Source organism: Dendrobates tinctorius, unplaced genomic scaffold (assembly GCF_039654945.1).
Source record: "Dendrobates tinctorius isolate UK_male_01 unplaced genomic scaffold, ASM3965494v1 ptg000144l, whole genome shotgun sequence".
In the NCBI taxonomy this organism is placed as follows: domain Eukaryota; kingdom Metazoa; phylum Chordata; class Amphibia; order Anura; family Dendrobatidae; genus Dendrobates; species Dendrobates tinctorius.
In genome coordinates, this window is record NW_027361811.1 from 9,207,571 (window position 1) to 9,230,451 (window position 22,881).

Sequence of the window (22,881 nt, forward strand, 5' to 3'; positions counted from 1 at the left end):
AACAGAAAAACAGAAAAAAAAGTAAGAGAAAATGTGCGAGTATTATCACAGGTTCCATTATACTCTGCTCTTGCTAATCTGTATTATCTTCATTTTTTACTTATACAGTATTATGTATGTCGCATTTATATCTGTTTTCTATTTAAGTGCAACACAAAAATGAATCATTGATTCATGTTAGCGGCTAATAAATTTGACATGCGTCTCTCCAGAAAAGTAAAAGTAGAAAAAAATCTTTACTCATTTTAGAAACAAAACCCAGAATAATATCATAATAAGGTGTACATGTATTTGTCAAGATGGCTTTACACTCTTGATCCTTCTTGAAGACAGACAAGCCATTCTTGAGTTAAGCCCCCGTTACACACAGTGAGATCGCTAGCAATATCGCTGAAACATCACAGGTTTTGTGAAGCAGCAGCGATATCGCTAGCGATATCGCTGTGTCTGATACTTACCTGCGACCGGCTCCCCCGTTGGTTATCGCTGATCGCACGAGAACCTCCTGGACCATTTCTCGTCGGGCGCTTCCTGCGGCGCCGACGAGCGACGCGTGGACGTGGGCGGGAGGACGTCAGGATCGCCGCGTCTGACAGGTAAGTAGCGACCCCCGACCGCTGCTATGTCGCTGGTGAGATCTGCCTGTGTGGCAGCTCACTAGCGACCACTTAGCGATGCACCAGTGATCCATATCTTTGTCGGGATCGCTGGTGCATCGCTTAGTGTAACGGTACCCTTAGAGATCAACCAAAGAGTGTAATTGCGTTTGTAGAGAAGATCATTGCCTGGGCACTAGTTGTCGAAAAGAGTAGACTTGTTTTAATCGCTAAAGTGAGCATGCAAAAATTGAGACTGCAAAACTGCTGACCATGGTACATAGCTGCTTAATCAAAAGTTTCTGAGCCTTTTAGAAGCAGGATAAATTGGAAAGTGAAATTTGATTCGGGTACATGCCTCTCCCACAGGTGCTCTGAAGGTAATTCCTAAGTCTGAGGTGATCTTGGCTCTATGCATTAATTGTTTTATAACTCCTCCCCTTTGCTCTTGAGTGACAGCTGTAGTTGGCTTCATAATGGGAGTATGTTAGCCCAAATGATTGTTCAAACCAACCACAGACACTAAATCTATCCTTGGCATGGTCAAACGGTGAAGCACATATTACCACCTATTTGTTTTCTACCTTTTTCCATCTTTTTTCCTACAAAGCCAGAGTGACCAATCAAGAAAGAGGAGCAAATGATATACAGAGATGAGTGAACTTGTCCAAAAAACATTTGCCAATTTCAAATTTGGCAGAAAAGTAGCACATTAGGATTCGCGTTTGCTTTCAAACACTAGCATTTTTACTCAAAGTCGCAAAATTCGGTCATAGTTCAGTAAATTATTTCCCCTAATGGTTTTGTTATTACGTTGGCTAGGATAGCAATGCTATATTATGAGCAGGGGGGACTGGGTGACGTGTTTGATGAGGGGAAGGGGTGTGGAGAGGTTAAAGGAACAGCATGCTCTTTTTTTTCCCCTTAACTTTATGTGTGTTGATTCCACCAGCCAATCACAGCGCAGAAACTATCCACAATGTCATGACACAAGGTCTTCTGTGACTGACTGCCAAAGTCATATGTCCCTGGCATCTTATTTTACTGGTGCCATTTTCTCAATGTCACAGTGCAGAGAAGCCGCTCCTGATAGTGCTGCAAGTGAACTTGTCAGTTAGTTAGTTAGCTGCCCTGTGTGAAATCGATCTTCCAGCATCTAACTAGATTGTGCAAAAATTGTGTTGTAGTCTCCGGCGGCCCCATTTGCTAATCCAAATCGTTTGGGGTAAAGCTGTGTTTCAGTGAAAAAACAGAAGGCCATATTTCCACTTAAAAATCATTTGGGCCTCATGGCGGCACCTTAATATTAGGCCTATTGATTTTAAAGTGGAAATATGGCCTTCTGTTTTCTCATTGAAACACAGTTTTACCACAAATGATTTGGATTAGCTAACTGGACCTCGTGGCTTCACCCCAATATTAGGCCTATTAGCTAATCCAAATCATTTGGGTTAAAACTGAGTTTCAGAGACAAATCAGAAGGCCATATTTCCAATTAAAAATCAGGCCTAATATTGGGGTGCAGCCATGAGACCCAATTAGCTACTCCAAATCGTTTGTGATAAAACTGTGTTTCAGTGACAAATCGAAAGGCCAGATTTACAATTAAAAATTGCTAGGCCTAATATTGGGGTGCAGCCAGATAATAGTCTGGTGCAGACCTCATTTCATAATCAAAATTGTTTGTGATAATAGTCTAGTGAAGGTACCACACCTCATTTCATAATCAATATGTTTTGTGCTATTTCTGTGGTCTAGCCACACTATATCAGCCAATAAATACTGATTATTAATTTAGTCACAGGTTACTGAAAGGTCTGGGCTAAGGTTGTTAAGCGCCCCAGAGGCTGTGGAATACTTGATACTGGGCCGGTCATCTTAAAGGGATGTGTCACAGTGGCAGTGACCCGGTCCGTGGCCCAGAGGCGGTCATGTAAAATGGGTGTTGAAAAATAAAGTAAAAATAAAAGAAGTTTGGAAAAGAGTACGTGAGGCCAGTTGGAGTGTTCGACTGTAGTATAGCCGGCACTGCAGATGATCCCTGGCAGATTAGATGGTGATGGCAGTGCAGATGTTTAACTCTCTCCAACCAGGGCTGACCCCCAGAGATTGTGATGAAGTAGAAGGCACGGAGTAATAAGGCAGGAGACAAGGAAAGTCACTTTATCATTTACTGTAGTTCAGGTGCAGTTCAGAGGAGATATTACAACTCTCACCAGGTTACAGTCTGCTCTGCAGAATGGGAGATATCCTTCACTCTGCTGTGACTCGGTGAAAGCTTCCTGCTATTCTAATCCCTTCTGGGACCAAGGCTTCCTGGAGTTTGGAGCTTCCAGTATAGCCACTACTCACTGTGTATTCCTCCTCTGGCATCTTGCAACTTGGATCCTGTGTGAAGCTCAAGTTCCTTCTTGCACAATCCTTCACTGATCCTAGTTTGCTGCAGTCTTCCCGGGGAAAACACTCTGCTGTTGGTTGTATAAACCCACACAGTCTCTCAGCTTTCCACCCTGCTCTGAAAGCATGGATGGCCTAGGGGCTGACTTCCTGATTCTTAGCTTTACTCCTGGAGGAAGCGCATGTCATGGCTTCCAGGAGCGTTCTCCATCTTCTCCACCTTCTTCTTCACTGAAAACAACAACTTTACTCCTCCCCCTCCCAGTTAGGGTATGTCTGCAAAGCTCTAAGCTTCAGACAAGTAAGGGAGTGAGGCAAATTGTGTGTGTGCATTGTGGTCTCTAGCAGAGAAAGCATAACTCCCATTGTTCACAAAACACATGCAAAACAGTACATATTTAACCCTTTTGTGGCGATAGAGACATAGGGTGCCACAGTTGTGAAACAGCAGGCTAAAAGAGGGACAGAGTACATACAACATGAGTAGGAAAAAGCAAGGTCGTGGTGTAAGAAGGAATAGGCTTGGTGTACGACATGTACGCGGGTTAGGTGTTAATGAAAGCTCAAGTGAACAAACACCATCTTATCCTATCCAAACACCATTTACAACATCTGTTTCTGGACGGGCTACTCAACTCCCTTTCTTTGTCAGACGCACAGCGGTCCGCCTTATGGATGAGGCTCAGAAATTGTATGTGCTCCAGTGGATGGCAAGCACTGCATCAAGTGGCCTCTCCTCCTCTTCCTCCACCTTAACATCACACACAGTACAAACCTCAGAGGTGGCGCCCCTATCACCCTTGTTTCCCCCTGTGTCAAAAATTTCCAAGCGTTCAACTGATTGTGGAGAACCACAGATGGGCCATTCTGCAGAGCTGCTCACACATTGTATTCCATGGGCATCAGAGATCTACTCCAAAGATTAACAGAATCAAGAGGAGGAACGCATCTGCACCGATGTCCAAAATTTGTTTTCAGGTTGGATGCGGTGCCGGACGAAGTAGGGTGTGAGCAGAATTTAGACCCTTGTCACCAAACGTTAACCACTGGGGTGGAGGTGATCCTGATGAGACTCAGATACCAGAGGTGCCGGCGGATTGTACTGTGGTGTCAGGGCAGGAAGAAGAGGAGGGTGACTTTCAGGGTGAGGAGTGTGAGAACCGAGAGAATGACGATAAGGTTGTAGATCCCACTTGGTGTGAACCCAGAGGTACGCAGCTGAGTAGTTCAGCAGAGGAGGTGGAGGAGGAGGAAGATGAGGAGGTTACGTTGCGGCTTCCCATACAAACATGAAGTAATGCAAAAATGACAAGCACTGCATCCTCAGCTACAACTCTGGCTGTGGCCAGCTCACAAGGGCGGCAAGGGTTGTCTAGTCTGGACCTTTCTTAAGAATTCAAAAGATGAGCCAACTCAGGTTATTTAGGAAATTTGCAAAATAAAACTCAGTAGAGGAAAAAATTGCTATAATTTGACAACTACATGCATGAACTGCCACATGCACGATCAGCATAAATTAGTCTGGGAATCTCACTGCGCTAAAATGCTGACTAGCAGGCCTCATCAACCACCGGCCATCCATCAACCACATCTGCTGCTGCTTCTTCCTCCTCCGTCACTGTGCAAAGTGTTCTCACACAGGTCTCCAGCCACAGAAAATCCACTTGTTTACCCTCTACATTCAAGGTGAGCGAGAGCCCGTCTGCTGTTACGGAAGTGGACATGACTGCTGTTTTTGTGTCGCCTAGCACAACACAGTTCTCAATCCACCATACAATGAAAAAATCTATGTCTGCCAGTGTGCATTTCACCACTGACACCAGGATGAGCAAACATGGGCAGGGGCGTTACATCTCGCTAACTGGGAACTGGGTGGCTGTGGTGGCAGGTGGTCAAGTGGCTGCTCCACAAGTCTTTGAATCCCCAAGCCTTGCGGTTCCTCCACTGCTTCTGGCTCCTTCACTTCTTCTAGGGCCTTCACCTGTGCCCTCAAACTCTTCCTTAATCGAACACGTATTCCAACAGTGCAAATAGAATCCCCCCACCTTCGTCATGGCTCAGCAAAATCAGGCAGTGTTCAAATTAATATGCCTTGGAGATCGCAGTCACACAGCTCAAGAGTTGTGCACAGCTATCCAGATCGAGTTGTCTCCACTGAACCTAATGCCAAGGAAGGCCATGTGCAATAATGGTGCAAACCTGGCAGTGACCCTAAGCCGGAGCAACCTAACACACATGACTTGCATGGCTCACATCCTGTCATGGGTGTGTCAGATGCAACAGACTGTCGCTCTGCATCTGGCTGCAGAAGGTCTCTGCCTTTGGCATTACAGACACCTCCTGAATACTTCTGACTCTTGGACCCAGCAGCAACCTCCCTCCAGCTCTAGACCTGGAACTAGACCTGGGTGTTTATAAATCCCCAGTCTGCTTAAGAGAGTTACCGGTGATATTCACATTTTACCTTTGTGAAGGTTTGGAGCTATAGCAGTTTGCTAACTTCCTCTCTGGAACTGTTTGAGGATGTTTGCTGTTACATCTCTGAGTCTGCTCAAGCTAAGTTCATTCCCCTTGTCTGTCTACCTTTGTGTCTTTAGTTTGCAGTGGGGATTTACCAGTGCTCATTCCACTCTCCAACACCCTCCCTACTGGTGTTATTAGATCTGCCTAGGTTTCTCCACTCACTCTTTCCCTAGTGTCGGAGCTTTCTTCCCCTCATCCCTTCATGTTGCACTTAGTCTTTCCCACACTGTGCGTGACATTATCACTGGCTGTGCATATTTAGGAGGAAAAAAAAATCTGATATGTGGTTTTATTTGTGTATGTATTTTTCCCTTGGGTGTGGTTTTTTTCTTACTTTTCTCCCTTGGCTATGGATCTATTTGCAGGGCTGGCAGAGCAGCTACACTGTTTGTCTCTGGAGGTGACTGACCTCCGCCATGAGGTTCTGCAGCAGCAACAGCGGCTCCAGGTCCCTAATGTTTGCGTCTCTGCAGGTCGGCCGGTCCAGCTGGAACTCAAGGTTGCCCTCCAGGACATGTTTTCCGGAGGCAGAGACAAGTTTTTCATCTTCAAGGAAGCTTGCAAACTGTATTTTAAACTGTGTCCTCACTCCTCCAAAAATGAGACACAACGAGTTGGTATTGTGATCTCTCTGCTACAAGGAGATCCTCAGCCCTGGGCTTTCCCTTTGCCGCAGGATTCAGTTTGTCTCCAGTCTGTGGAGGGATTTTTTTGGGCTCTAGCCCATATCTATGATGACCCTGACCGAAATGCCTTGTCTGAGTTCAGGTTGCATCACCTTCAGCAAGGGAATCGGTCAGTGGAGACATATAGCTCTGAATTCTGCAGATGGGCTACTGATACTAAATGGAATGACCTGGCTCTCAGAAGCCAATATCTCTGGGTCTGAAAGGTGAAGGATGCTTTGGCAGTATACGAAACCCTTGAATCCTTGGAGGCTGTTATGTTGTTGGCTATTCGCGTTGATAGACGCCTTCAGGATCGGTAGGTAAGACCACCTTCTCATGAGCCTCTTTTTCAAAGTATTGCCCCTTTGCTATGGGAGCGGTCTAGTGGTGAACCATTTCTGGGGAAGGTGGAGGAGCTCTGGGGTAAAGTTAATAGGACAGTCATACAGTATGTACATGAGGAGGCAAAATCTGACACCTCCCCCTCAGAAAAAAAATGGCTTCAAAACCCGACAAAAATGCAGGTATGGTTACTGTAGAGACTGTAGAAAGAGAAATATTTAAACAGTTCTCATGGCAGTAATCCCTCCACTCAATGATCTCCCTGGCTTGCCAATCCACCAACAAATTGTGTTTCACCAACCAGGGAAGACCCAATACAATTACGGTGGGAAGACCGTCCAAGACATAGCAAGGAATTATTTCACAAATCGACCCCACCCTCAGTCTTACATTATGTACAATTTGATTCACAGCTTTCTGTGTATGTGGCGCTGAATCGATGGCAAAGTTGGAAATGGGCTTAGCTAAAACACAACAAACCAACTCATGCGTTGTGGCAAACTCAGCATCAACCATGCTGACTCCAGCTCCACTGTCAGCAAACACAGAAATTTCCTTGGTTTTGCTCTTCAGCACCACCTCTGTTGACAGTACAAACCGGGAACTGCAGGTTGATGAAAAATGCACCCCTTCCTCATTTAACTCCAAACTACCAAGGGTTAAATGAGTCTCCCTTTGTGTAGGCATCAAAGGTTAAACCCCAATAAAAGGTCCCTTTTTTTGACAAACCCCCCTCCCTTTTTTTTGTGAACCACCTGTGAAATGTTCGATGCAGAGGCACTCCCTAACTGCATAGGCCTCTCCACCCTAGCCAGTAAAGGTTTACTGCTAGGCTGCTCCCCTGGAAAAAGGACAATACGCCAAAAAAGAAGCTGCGGAGAAGGTAGTCTTAGGCTAGGTTCACATTAGCATTTGAGTCCGCAGCGTATAATCTGCATCCACAAATGCATACAAACGTATGTTTATGCAGCATTTTTTTTATCCGCATCATCTTACGCATGATGCCAAAAAAAAGCTGTGTTTTTTTATGCGTTTTTGCATGCGTTTGCATTGTTTATGCACATGCATTCAATATGGCATCAGACAAAAATGGGGGCGTCTCATGGGATTTCTATTTACATTTTGAAGAACGCAGTAATGCGTTTTTTTGACATACTCATCTGCATTAGCATGACTGCGCATATTTGACGAATTTTTGCCGCTTCCAAAAATGCAACATGTTGCGTTCGCTGCACCCCGCTGCACACCGAAAAATGACGCATGCGTATGCAGACTCATGTGAACTGATGCAAACGCATGCCCCTGCGTACACCATGTTAAAGATAGGTACACATGATGCATGCAGATCTATGCGGATGAAACGCTGCGCACACAGACGCAAATGTGAAACCAGCCTTACCCACCTATCCCAGAGGCGTCTATCCACAAGAATAGCCAAAGACATAGCAACTTCCATGGACTCTGGGATTTCATACACTGCTAAAGCATCCTTCAACCTTTCAGTGAGATACTGAAGGAATTGGCTTCTGAGATCCGGGTCATTCCATTTAGTATCAGTTGACCACCTGAGGAACTCAGAGCTATGAGTCCCCACAGATCTACTCCCTTCCTGAATGCGATGCAGCCTGGATTCAGCCATGGAAACACAGTCAGGGTCGTCTTAGATTAGGGCAAGAGCCATGAAAAACTCCTCCCCCGACTGGAGACACATAAAATCTGGTGGTAGAGAAAAAGCCCAGGACTGCGGTTCCCAATGCAACAGTGAAATAACAATTCATACTCATTGCTCCTCATCTCCAGAGGAGTAAGGACGCAGGTAAAAGTACAATTTACATGCTTCTAATCCAAGAACCAAGCAAAAGAAAAAGAAAACCCACACAGCAAAACAACACACACAAAAAAATGCGTAAACATTTTTTTAAATTATTTTTCTTTTGCAAACGTGAATGGTGGGGTGTTAATGTCAAGCAAGGTGTAAGACAGACTAAGTGTAACCCAAAGGGAAGAGGGGAAGGGGAGCCCAACACTAGGGAAGCAGGGAGTGAAGCCCCTAGGCAGAACTAACATAACCCTTTTTGTCCTAAGACCCTAAAAAGATCCCACATCTATCGCCCAGCAGGATACTTATGCCCTGCCAGATGCTAGCAGTAAGCCCTGCATAGGGAAGGATAGGGTGGGCACTAGTCAATCTCCACTTCACTAAAGACAACTTGGATAGAAGAACAGTGGGGAACACTTATCTTTGAGCAGACTCAGAGAGGTAACACCAGACATCCTCCCAACACCAGAAAGGAAAATTAGCCGACTACTGTAACTTCAAGCCTTAACACAGGAGGAATGGAAATAACACATGCTACTCCCAACAGGAAGTTGGAAGTTATAAACACCCAGATCCAGGTGACACAAGGCCGGGGAAGGTAGCCACTAGTCTGCCCAGCCAATGCCAATGCAGTATGGACGTGGTGCAAATTATGCTTGTGGAATGGGCACAAATGAAGGACTTCAGATACGTTGTGAATGACTGGAGAGGATGGTGCAGGAGTATCTGGAGCGCAATATCGAAGCCATCAGGTTGGGTTTGGACCCTTTCGCATTTTGGTCTTCTAAAATTGAAGAGTAGCCTGAGTTTGCCTGTCACGCTTTGTGGGTTTCATCATGCCTGGCATCCAGTGTTCTTTCATAACGCGAGTACAATGTAGAAGAAGAAAGAAAGGTATGTGTAACTAAAATTTAACTTTTATTCCAATAATATTAAAATATGATGTACAAAATCACTGTACATACATCCATAGGGACGTATACTGGGTGACAGAGAAAAGTTTTTAAGGTGACCCACTAATTCCTATAGATATGTAGATGTAGGAAAATTATAATCAATATAAGGGATTATGACTGCAGTCCCCATAAATTATCAGTCAAATACATCCATTAATAATTATTCAGGATCATTAGAGGAAGACTGCTCTTGAAGATTCCTTCAACGTTCTAGGAATTTACCATCTTGACGACAAACCTTAATGTTTTAAAATAATTATGGATTATTGGATTGTCATTTCTTTTTAATAAGTTAAGTGATTCTTGACAAATTCTGGCTTGGAACAGTTGAGGAATACCTCTCAGCACTATTTGGAACTGTTTACCAAAATTGTTTCTGATAAATACACCTGAAGGTTACTAACTCTTTCTGAATGCAGGTAGTTCCACAATTTATTGGAAGCTATTCTAGGTGACTATCTGGTAAAGTTGCTTGAGAGAATGCCAAGAATATGTAAAGTTGTTAACCGAGTTAAAGGGGGGAGGGGGTAATTTGAAGAATCTGAGGTTTCACATATAATCTGGTTTGTTTTACATGTTTATTTCCACTTTGTTTCCATTTGTGTTTCTTCATGGTTTTGCTGCCTTCTGTCTCAATCTACAATGTGCACATTCAACTAAAAACAATTAAATCATTGCATAAGCGGCGTGTACTATGACTATAGCAGTCATGTAGGAACAGAAAAGTGCCTCCTACAAACTGTTCCCACAAAGTTGAAAGCATATAATTGTTCACAATGCCAAGGTATGCTGAAGCATTAAAGCTTCACTCCAGCGTGCTTTTTTTCCATTTCAGCGCTGGAGTAGTATCTCTAAGGCAAGTTCCCTGCTCCTAGTAATATACTTACTAGCTGCTATCTTGAGCTGTTCCCAGTGCCGCTCTGGCACTGATCCGACATCTTGTGACCTCATCTTCTGAATGACAGGAAATCATAGGCAATGATCACGGGCTTTCAATATAAGTCTATAAGAGCCTCGATCCTGCCTGATTCTGGCTCTCACAAACTTATTCAGAAGTGACCTCCGACTTTCCCAGCAAACATTGAAGGCAGGTCACAAACTGCATTAGACTACCGGAGTGGCACCAATAATAGAAGAAGAATGCGACTGATAAGCATAATACTATTAGCACTGTTGCTTTGCAGCACTGGGATCCTTGGTAGGGACAAGTGCACCGGTGGAAGTTCAGGTTCTGGTCCCAACGGAAACATTATATCAAAGATCGGTTCGGGTACCAGAACTTGAACCAGAACCAGAACCCCAATTAAAATAATGGAGACTTGAACTTTGGGTCTGGATAAGAAAAAAACTCTCTCTCTTCCCCTGTAACTCCGAACGTTGCAACGGACTTCCGGGGAAAATCCATGCCCGGCTTTTAGCACCGGACCCTAACTGTCCGATTCGACCACCGAACATTTAAGTCCGGGTTCACTCATCTCTAGTCTTGGTGTCAAATTGCTCCAATACCAACATCTGCAAGGATACATCAATAGAGAGAAAACAAAGGAGTAGAATCAAAAATATATAAAAATAGAAAATAAATGTTATTGCAATAATAATACACAATATTACAAAACTGTGGTAAATAGGACTTTTTTTAGGGCACAAGAAACATGAAGCTAAAAAGCAGATATAGACCCCAGGGGAAAGGAAAAGGCATATCATGCAGAGAGAAGGACCATGAGATTAAGTCACAGTGACTAACAGGAGTAAGATGCTAAGTTACATCAGGTCCTAAATCAAAATATATGCAATGAAGCAGCAATGTATCACCATATATAACTACCTGCAGTAGGTATATAACCTGCTGGGACGCATGAGGTCATGTTTACTTAGTACTATGCACTTTATTTAGTCACTGTGACTTAATCTCGTGGTCCTCCTCTCTGCATTGAGTCACCTTTATTTATGGATATATTGTTATGAATTGGTGTCTTATTGCTCTCTTAGGCTTTGATGCAGCATATTAGAATATTTTGATTTGATACCTACACCAGTATACATTGTGCCATACAGACACTGGGATTTCTACTAGACATATCTGTTATATTACATATTATTATAGTTATTATTATTGGGGATATATGATATGCCTGGTCCTTTTCTCTGGGGTCTATATCTGCTTTTTAGCTTCCTTTCTTTGTGCCCCAAATAATGTAGTCCTATTTACTACAGCTTTGTAATATTGTGTATTATTATTGCAATAAAATTTATTTTCTATTTTTTTTTATTCTACCCCTTCGTTTTCTCTCTATTGGTGTATATTTGGTCATATACGAAGGGATCAGTATATTGTTCTATGAGGAATTTCATTGGTTCAACATCTGCCAGGTGTCTGTATGTTCTCCCTGTGTTTGTGTGGGTTTCCTTCGGGTGCTATAGTTTCCTCCCACACTACAAAGACATACTAAAAGGAAATTTAAATTTTGCAAAACTGAGACTCTTCTGTTAGACAGTCATATAAACATGATTTGTCACTCCACAGAACACGTTTCTATTACTCTAGAGCCAGTTGACACCATGATTTCCACCACTCCATCCGATTGGCTTATACTTGATGAAATAAGACTAGAATGTAGATGATTAGCCATGGAAGCCACTGTAATGAAGCTTCCTGTACACAGTTTTTATGCTTATGTTAATATCAGAGGATTTTTGGAACTCTTTGTTTAGAAGGGAAGTCATTTTACTAACACTTATTGAACTAGTGGCTTTTTATTACAATACCATGGTGGAATTCAGTGAGCTCTTTAGTATGATCCATTAGTTCACAAATGTTTGTAAAAGCAGACTGCTTAGCTATGTAATTGATTTTATACATTTGTTGCAATGGCACTCAAAGAAAATCCTGAATTCAATCATTTAGAGGGGTATATATATTGTACAGTACAAAAGTTTTAGGTAAGTGTGGGAAGAGTTCTGCAGAGTAAATTGCTTTAAAAAATCTGTGTTAATAGTTTTTTATTAAAATAATAAATGTAAAGTGAATGTACAAAAGAGAAATTTAAATCAAATCAATATTTAGTATCACTACCCACCTTTGCTTTCAAAATATCATCAAAGCATCACTTCTTTTAGGTACACTTGCACACCACTATTGTCCAAATCCTTCTGTCTCTTCATATAATCCCTGACAGACTCAATGATGTTGAGATCAAGGATCTGTGGTCCATACCATCACTTACAGGACTTCTTGTTCTTCTTTACACTGAATGTAGTTCTAAACGAAATTAGCTATATGTTGTCCTGCTGCAGAATAAATTGGTAAATTATGGTATTGCTTGATAACCAAGTATCTGCCAGTATTTTTAACACTGACACAAAGGAATGGACAATGTTGAGGACCGTAAGTGCTGAGGTGGCCAAGGAAATAAAGTGAAGCAGATCAAGGCCACTTCATGCTTACTTCCCTTCTAAGTCGGAAGATACTGTATCTAGAAGTGCCATCAGCTCAGAACTTGTAGCAACCAGTGGGACCCAACTGCACTGTTAGTAGAAGTCTGGAAGGACTGTGTCTAAACACCATACCCTCAACATGGAAATAAGGAAAATGAACTCAACTATGCACAAAAATTGGACTGGGGAAAATGGTAGCAGGTGCTCGGTAATGATCAGTCAAAATTTTAAATATTTGTTTTTTACAGAAGGCATTTTGTTTGCTTAAGGGCTGGAGAGTGGTTCAATGATGCGTCTGCAGGTCACAATGTGAGTTCCTTGTAAGTTTGGGGTGAATTTAAGAAAATTGGGTTACGTTTAATGGTGTCCTCAATGTTGAGAAATACAGGAAAATATTTCTTCAACATGCAGCACCTTAAGGAGGAGTCTGATTTTCTAAGAATTTATTCTGCAACAGGACAATGACTCCAAAAAAACTGACAATGTTATTAAGAACTATCTTCATGAAAAGACAAAAGGATTTTCGCAATCCTACACCATAGAGGATCTGCAGTTAGTTCTCCAAGAAGTTTGGAACAATCTCCCTGACAAGTTTATTCAAAAGCTGTGTACAATTACCTGGAAGAATTGATGCTGTTTTGAAAAAAAAGGGTGGTAACTGGTAACACCAAATATTGAATTAATTTAGAATTTTCTTTTGTTCATCCACTTTGTTTTTTGCTAATTGCTAAAAATAAACTATTAAAGGGAATCTGTCACCTATTTTTGGTATATAAAATGCGGCCACCGCCATCAGGGGCTTATCTACAGCATTACAGAATTCTGTAGATAAGACCTCGATGTAACCTGAAAGAGAAGAAAAACGAGTTATATTATACTCACCTCTTCCGGCGCCTGTGCACTGCAGGACTCTACTCTGCCCTCAACATGGCAGAGCAGTGCCCCTGCGCCGGAGCCGTGACAGGAAGCAAAGAAGAGGACGTCATGGCTAGAAGATGGGAGGCGCCGGACCGCGACACCCTCCTGACCCGAACTGGACCTGGCCTGGCCCTGGGTGAGTATAATATAATTTGTTTTTCTTCTCTTTCAGGTTACATTGGGGGCTTATCTACAGCATTACAGAATGCTGTAGATAAGCTCCTGATGGCGGTGGCCGCATCTTATATACCAAAAAATAGGTGACAGATTCCCTTTAACACTTCTATTTTTGAAAGCATTCTTACTCTGCAATATTTTGTCCACACTTGTTTAACATTTTTGCGCAGCTATGTATATCATATGCACCAGTTACTAATGTGCTAATGTAATTTATATCTTATTAGTGAAATTAATAGATAAGCAAAATTCGGTTGAAGTGGAGAGGATTCATAGAGTAAAACAATAAAATGACAAGGTATAAAAGAAAAGGAAGGAGTCATGGTTAAACAGAATGATCTTACAGGATGCTTGTTATGTTGCATGTACATGGTCAAGAGTAATGTCAAGATGATTGTATAATACTAGTCACTAAAGTTAATGGCCTTGATTCACCATACAGTTTTTACAGTTTTATAAGCCATAATTCTAGCTTATAACTGCTTGAAACATCTAGTTTTCAAAAAATAATGTGATTTTTGACATTTTTATGCCTGTCCAAGCTAACTCTAAATTATTGAAAAGTGGAAGGAGCTTAAAGAGAATCTGCCGGGTCATCTAACTGCAGATTAATAGTTTTAGGAATATGCCCAGCTGCTGTACTGAAACTGTTGTACAAGAGAGAGAATTAGCTTTATTTATCCCAAAAGTGACCAGCTTTCAATCATGGGGCATGCAAGTACTGTGAAATGTAAAAAAATATGTTGCTTGTGATGCGATTTTCTGAGACCCAAAACATTTTGATGTTTCCATTGAGGGAGATTTATGAGGGCGTTTTCTTTTTAACCCTTACTTTATTGTTTTATTGATTCTATTTTGAGGTACATATAACATTTTGATTTGGCAATATTAGTAGTCTAATTTTTTTTATCCTTTTTTGGCATTTAAATAATTTTAGATTTTCATAGATCGTACATTTCACACATTTCTTAAAATGTTTAATTTGTTTTTTTTCTTTTAAATGGAGAAAAAAGGGGTGATTAAAACATACATCTATTTTTAAACATTCATTTCTAATTTTTATGTTTTTTTTTAGTTTTAGTTTAGTCCCCCTAGATGATTTGAACATGCTATCATTTGGTAGCTTATGTTATACACTGAAATACCATATTATTGCAGTATGTAGTGAAATTGCAGTTCTTGTATGGAGCTGAGATTCACAGGGCAAGACAGCAGTTATGGGGACCTTCAGCAGGCTATGGGCCAACATCAGTTTCCCATGATCAGAGGACTGATGGGAGCACTTGTGCACAAGCACCAGTAATGACGTCATTTTAAAGTTATCATCAGAGATTGACTGCAGCATTTAAATGGCTAAACTTCAGAGATGGGAGCAAACTCCCATCGCTGCAGTTACAAGCTGGTGTTTGCTATGTAGCAAGGAGGTATTTGCCTGGTATAAAGTAAACCAGGCTCAAGTCCTGAGCCAGCTTCATACTTTCCTTACCGCCTTATGCCGAAAATGTAAATAATTAAGCATTAATAACTGCCAGGAGCCACAATATCTATAATAATAATCATTTTTATTCATATTCCGCATCACTTTACAATTAAGCGGGGACTTTTACAGACAATAAATACAATACAATGTAACATATTCCAACAGTTACAGTGTAGCGTCAACGTTCCTGCACTTTGCCTCTCTCCCCCTGGCAAGGATGCCAAATCACTCACTGCAGTGGCTCCTGTCCAGCTCTCCCTCCTCCTTCCTCGTCTGCTGCTACCAGGGGGACGCGCACAGCACGGAGATCTCTGGTGACTTCTTAAAGGGGCCACGCGCTGTCTTAAAGTGTCACCAGCCAATGGCTGGGAGACACTTATTATTTAAGGCACCATCATCTGCATGGAGGTGCCTGTACAACATTGTTAGTCTGTTCCCAAACACGCTTGCTAGTTCTCAGGTACCAGTCTGCTAGTTCCCGCTACTGTCTTTCTGTCCCTAACCTCCTTGCCAGTACTTGCCTCGTCAGTTTGTATTTTAGCCATACCCACCAGCACCTGCCATGCCAATCTGTACATCAGTTGAATCTGCCAGCATCTGCTGTGCCAGTCTGTATATCAGTCAGATCCATCAGTACCTGCCATGCTAGTCTGTCCATCAGCCTGACCCACCTGCATTTGCTATGCCTATCTGTATATCAGCTGGACCTGCCGGCACCTGCCATGCCAGTCTGCATATCAGCCAGACCCACCTGCACCTGCTGTGCCAGTCTGTATATCAGCCGGACCTGCCTGCACCTGCTATTCCAGTCCAAATATCAACTGGACTCGCCTGCATCAGCAGTGCCAGCCAGTGTATCTGCCGGACCCACTTGTACCTGTCGTGTCAGTCTGTATATCAGCCGGATCTGCCAGCACTTGCCATGCCAACCTGAGTATCAACCATATCAGTTTGCTCCTGCCAATGCCTGCCTGCATCAGATGACCTCACCTTCTGTGCCATTATAGCTGCTAGTCCCTTGGAGGCCAGCTGCCATGTATCCGTGGTCTGTCCTGGAGTAGCACCTGGCGTTCATCATGAGCAAAACCTAACCCCACCATCAGGGGCTCTAGTGAAAAGTTAGGTGCTCACCTAGTCACACCACTCCAGGCTCTCTTCAGACCACGGCACAGTGGTTCCACCACTCCCATTATAAACAGGAGGCGTGAGGGCCCTGCTCGCAAGCTTACAATCTATAAGGAAATAGGGGGACACAAATGCTGTTATATATGGTCCAGCCATCATTATTGTAATAAGAATTTTCATATTAATCTGCATGATCCAGACATAAACCAGGATCTGTCTAAGTGAAGTTACTGTGTGCTATTGGGTGCATGGAGGATATGGAGACAGATGAATAGGAAGGAGCAGGCTATTATTAACATTTGGAAGGAGGGAAGATGGGGGAGTTTGGTTAGTAAGTTGGGGTGATAGGCTTGTCTAAACAGAAGGGTTTTTAAAGCGTGCCTAAAAATTGGGGGCTACATATTACTAGATCATTTGGGGTAGTGCATTCAGTAGCCTGGTGCAGCATGATAGAAGTCTTGGAGACTGAGGTGCAAGGTTGGGATTATGGAGGATGTCAGTCTTAGATCAGTTGCAGAACAAAGGGCATGGGTGGGATGATAGATAAAAATAAGGAAGGAGATGTAGGGTGGTGGAGAATTGTGGATAACTTTGTGGGTGAGAGAGATGAGTTTATATAGGATTCAGTAGCAAATGAGTAACCAGTGCAATGAATGACACATGGTAGAGGTATTGGTGAAGCGGCTCGACAAAAATATGACCCTGGAGCTGCAGCAGGTTGCAGGATACAGTGAAAGACAGGAGGCAGAGCAAGGGTTAACAAGCTGTAACAATTTAATAGAACAAGGTATTCACTCCTTGCAGGGAGGTTAATAGTTGAAGGGGAATAATAGGTATAACAAATGTAAAACAATAGCAGTCCAATGAAGGCACTTATCGTGTCCTATATCCTCCTCTGCAGCAGATGATCCCGCAGGGGGGTTGTAGAACCGACAGCAGCCGAGAAGATGTCCTCAGATGGGCTTCTTTAAACTCTGGTCCGTCTTCTGGCAGCAGCGGTCTGTCTCTGGTACCTTCCTCTGAGCCCCAGTCCATGAACTTGTGCGGCCAAATCAAACAAGGCAAAAGGGTTTCCAGAGTCAAATGGGAACTGTCTTAAAACAACTGGCATGGAAGGCCACAAAGGTGTATCTGGTACTTGGCTTCCTCTCCTCTGCACGTGCACGGTACTCATGGTCACTGAGCGCGTGGCACCTCTCTCGCTTGCAGTCACTGGGTGCACGGCACCTCTCTCCTCAGTGGTCCTGCTGAAGACGGTGGGAGCCGACTAATGCAGCCTATCGTGGCACCGGTGCTCAGGGGACAGAGAATGCTGCTTACCTGGCTGCGCCCGATTTTCTCTTTAACCCCTTACCTACAATTGACGTAATATTCCGTCCATGTGACCATGGACCTAATTACCATGGACGGAATATTACGTCATGCCCTTTAATGCGACATCGCGACTTAAGTCGCGGTGATCGCATTAAAATGCCGATGCCATCTTACCTCAGGATAGATGGCCTCGGCATCCCGGGCAGTCTCCGCCCTGGCCCGCCCCTCTCTGAGCTGTGATTGGCTGTTCAATTCAGAACAACCAATCACAGCAACTCTCTTTGTTTCAGCCAATCAGATTGGCTGAAACAACAGGAATCTAGGCTAGGATCGAGTACCGATGTACTCGATCCTAGGACCGGTGCCTGGCAACGCCAGGCACCGGAGAAAAGCCCCCAGATTGGCGCGATCGCCGATCTAATCGATCGCGCCAATCGCAGCGCACAGCGGCGCAATATCGCCGCTGTGCCCTGCCGGTACCGGCCCGGATCGGTGCTGTAATAGCACCGATCCTAGGCCAGAGCCTAGGACAGGCCCAGTAGGGCCTGCAGGAAGTGGTTGGCGCGATCGATTAGATCGGCGATCGCGCCAGCCACAGGGCACAGCTGCGGTCACCATGTGACCGCTCTGTGCCCTGCTGATGACCTGGCCATGACCTGCCTAGGAATCGGAGCTGTGAGCTCCGATCCTAGGCAGTTACCATGGTCACCAGGCAGATCAGGGATTGGTGGGATCGATGTAATCATTCGATCCCACCAATGACAGGTCACAGCAGCGAAGTGACCGCTCTGTGACCTGCCCCCTGACCTGCCTCTGACCTGTCTAACCTGTCTGCAGGGGTCCTCACTCTAGCTGAGGATTCCTGCAGAGAGGTCGGACGCAGCAAGAGCTCCTGTGCTGGGTATTGTGGTGCCACAGCTTGTAGCATCACAATCCCTGCAGAAGAAAGAAGAAGAAGAAAGAAAACTACAACTGTAAGTGCTAATTGATCCCTGATCCCCTGCCCAATCTATCTTCACCCCCCCACCTATCTTCATTCCCCCGTCCCCCCTTTTACCCCCCTCACCCCCCTTTTACCCCCCCTCACCCCCCTTTTACCCCCTCCACCCCCCCTTTTGGCCCGCCTCCGTGTGCAGCCGCCAAGCGTTGATCGGTGATGCAGTTCACCGATCAACACTTGTGCTCGCTTTTTTTTACTCCGCACACACATCCCGTTTTTCATTTTTTTCTCCCCCCCTTGTGCCACCTAACTACAACCCTAACTGACCCCTGCCCAATCTTTCTTCATCCACCCCAATCCCCCCATCCCCCTTCCCCCTATTTTTACCCCCCTCCACCCCACTTTTGCGCCACCTCCGTGCGCAGCCACCGAGCGTTGATCGGTGACGCAGTTCACCGATCAACACTCGTGCTCGCCTTTTTTCCTTCGCACACACATCCCGTTTTTCATTTTTTTTCTCCCCCCCTTGTGCCACCTAACAACAACCCTAACTGACCCCTGCCCAATCTCTCTTCATCCACCCCAATCCCCCCATCCCCCACCCCCCTCCACCCCACTTTTGCGCCACCTGCCTGCCGTTTTAAATTTTTTTCTCCCCTTTTTGTGCCACGTAACTACAACCCTAACTGTCGATCCCTGTCCGATCTCTATTCATCCACCCCAATCCTCCCAGCCCCCTCTTTTTACCCCCCTTTGTGCGGTTTCCGTGTGCACATTTAGCAGTCGCTGAATTTTGATAAGTGACGCAATTCACTTATAAAAGTTCGTGCCGACTGTTTTCCATTTTTCTTTTTCACCTCCCCCCCCTTTGAGCCACCCCTGTGCACACATCCAGCAGCCACTGAATTTTGGTAAGTGACGCCGTTCACTTACCATATCTAGGTCCTGCTGTTTTAGACTTTTTTTTCCACATTTCCTTTTAGCTTTTTCTTACAGGATAGTGTGCACCAATCACTAGCCCCCCACCACATACACAGTTATAAATAAAGTACACCCAAGCACCATATTTACACAAAAAAATGTCCCGCCCATCACGTTCCTCCCAACAGCGCTATTCAATGGAGGAGGCATATTCTTACCTTGCCTCCGACACTGATAGCGAGGATGACGATCCGACTTTTCTTTATTTTTCGGATTCTTCATCCTCTTCTTCTTCCTCTTCCCCCTCCTCATCTTCCTCCTCGGGTCCTGCGGAACCGCCACGCAGACGCTCCAGGACAGAAGATGAGGCAGCGCCCACCATGCCCGCAGCTGATTCAGCAGACCCTGTGTGGACCTCGCCCCCCGAAAATTACGAGCCACTGATTCCTGATTTTGTGGCAGAATCAGGAATCAAGTTTGACACCACCGGCCTCACAGAAATTGACTTTTTCAAAGTCTTTTTCTCTGAGGATTTTGTTAACCACATGGTGGAGCAAACTAATTTGTACGCTCGGCAATTTTTGGAGCAAAACCCGCTTTCATCCTATACTAACTGGTCTCCTGTGGACGCAGTTGAAATGACGAAGTTTTGGGGCCTGGTCCTCCACATGGGTATCCTGAAGAAGCCTGAAATTTCGCAATATTGGAGTGTTGATATTTTATACAACACTCCAGTATTCCGAATGGTCATGGCCCGGGCGCGTTTTCAGGCCATCCTCAAGTTTCTGCATTATAACGATAATGCACAGTGTCTCGCACGAGATGACCCCAACTTTGACCGTCTGTTCAAAGTTCGGCCGGTCATCGAACACTTCAACAAAAAGTTTGCTGAAGTGTACGTGCTCCAAAGGAACATCTGCGTGGACGAGTCCTTGGTCCATTTTAAGGGCAGGCTCGGATTCCGTCAATACCTGCCCAGTAAGAGGGCCAGGTACGGAATCAAACTCTATAAGCTGTGTGAGAGTACCTCAGGGTACACCCACAGGTTTAGAGTGTACGAAGGAAAGGACACCAGGATTGAACCCCCTGAGTGTCCTCCTGACCTGGGAGTGAGTGGGAAAATTGTGTGGGATTTGGTGCACCCACTGCTGGATAAAGGTTATCACCTCTACACTGATAACTTTTATACCAGTGTCCCACTCTACAAAGCCCTCTTTGCGCGAGGTACCGCAGCTTGCGGTACTGTCCGCAAAAATCAGAGAGGCCTCCCGAAGACGCTACTTGGGCAGATGCTCCGAAAAGGTGAGAGCAGGGCCCAATGTAGCGACCACCTGCTGGTGGTCAAGTACAAGGACAAGAGGGATGTCTTTCTCTTGACCACCATACACGGTGATGGCAGCGCCCTCAGCACTGTACGGGGTACCTCGGCACAGGTCAGCAAACCTGAATGTGTGCTGGGGTACAATAAAAACATGGGGGGCGTTGATCGCTCCGATCAATACCTCCAACCGTACAATGCTTTGAGAAAGGCCAAGGCGTGGTACAAAAAGCTGGTCGTGCACATCGTCCAATTGGCAATGCTCAACGCATTCCTATTGTCACAATGTGCATGCCCCAGCGATACGTCGTACCTTCAGTTTCAGGAGGTAGTGGTTAAGGCCCTGATGTTTGGCACTCTGGAAGGAGCGGGCCCCAGAACTTCCGGAACTGAAGGTGCTCGTATTGTACCAGGTCAGCATTTCCCGGGGGAGGTCCCGCAAACTGGAAAAAGAGGTAAATCGCAAAAAAGGTGCCGAGTGTGTTACAAAAACGGAATACGCAAGGACACCATTTATCAATGCGACACCTGCCCCGAAAAACCTGGCCTGTGTATGAAGGATTGCTTCAAATTGTACCACACCTCAATGCACTACTAAATTTCGTTACCGGAAACATTAGATTAGTTGGGGCACATCTAGATAAGTTCCTTGGGGGTCTAGTTTCCAAATCAATGTCACTTGTGGGTTTTTTTTACTGTTTAGGCACATCAGGGGCTCTGCAAATGGAAAATGACGCCCACAGACCATTCCATCTAAGTCTGCATTTCAAAACGTCACTCCCTTCCGACCCTGCCGTGTGCCTAAACAGTTTTTTCCCACATATGGGGTACCAGCGTACTCAGGACAAATTGGACAACAACTTTTGGGGTCCAATTTCTCCTCTTATGCTTGGGAAAATTGAAAATTGGGGACTAAACGATCATTTTTGTGGGCACAAAATAGGATTTTTTATTTTCACGCCTGGGCAGTATAAACTTTAGTGAAACACTTGGGGGTTCAAAGTTCTCACCACATATCTAGATAAGTTCCTTAGGGGGTCTAGTTTCCAAAATGGGGTCACTTGTGGGGGGTTTCTACTGTTTAACCACATCAGGGGCTCTGCAAACGGAACATGACGCCCGCAGACCATTCCATCAAAGTCTGCATTCCAAAGCGTCACTTCTTCCCTTCTGAGCCCCGACGTGTGCCCAAACAGTAGTTTTCCCCCACATATGGGGCACCAGCGTACTCAGGACAAATTGGAAAACAACTTTTGGGGTCCAATTTCTCCTCTTACGCTTGGGAAAATTGAAAATTGGGGACTAAACGATCATTTTTGTGGGCACAAAATAGGATTTTTTATTTTCACGCCTGGGCAGTATAAACTTTAGTGAAACACTTGGGGGTTCAAAGTTCTCACCACATATCTAGATAAGTTCCTTAGGGGGTCTAGTTTCCAAAATGGGGTCACTTGTGGGGGGTTTCTACTGTTTAACCACATCAGGGGCTCTGCAAACGGAACATGACGCCCGCAGACCATTCCATCAAAGTCTGCATTCCACAGCGTCACTTCTTCCCTTCTGAGCCCCGACGTGTGCCCAAACAGTAGTTTTCCCCCACATATGGGGCACCAGCGTACTCAGGACAAATTGGAAAACAACTTTTGGGGTCCAATTTCTCCTCTTACGCTTGGGAAAATTGAAAATTGGGGACTAAACGATCATTTTTGTGGGCACAAAATAGGATTTTTTATTTTCACGCCTGGGCAGTATAAACTTTAGTGAAACACTTGGGGGTTCAAAGTTCTCACCACATATCTAGATAAGTTCCTTAGGGGGTCTAGTTTCCAAAATGGGGTCACTTGTGGGGGGTTTCTACTGTTTAACCACATCAGGGGCTCTGCAAACGGAACATGACGCCCGCAGACCATTCCATCAAAGTCTGCATTCCAAAGCGTCACTTCTTCCCTTCT

General features: G+C 44.6%; 1 protein-coding gene across 5 annotated transcripts in view; it reads right to left on the reverse strand.

Annotated features, from left to right (window-relative positions):
- NTRK2 (neurotrophic receptor tyrosine kinase 2) overlaps window positions 1–22,881 on the reverse strand; it is a 468,765-nt gene that overhangs the window by 303,101 nt on the left and 142,783 nt on the right. The gene's annotated exons all lie outside the window — the stretch shown is intronic.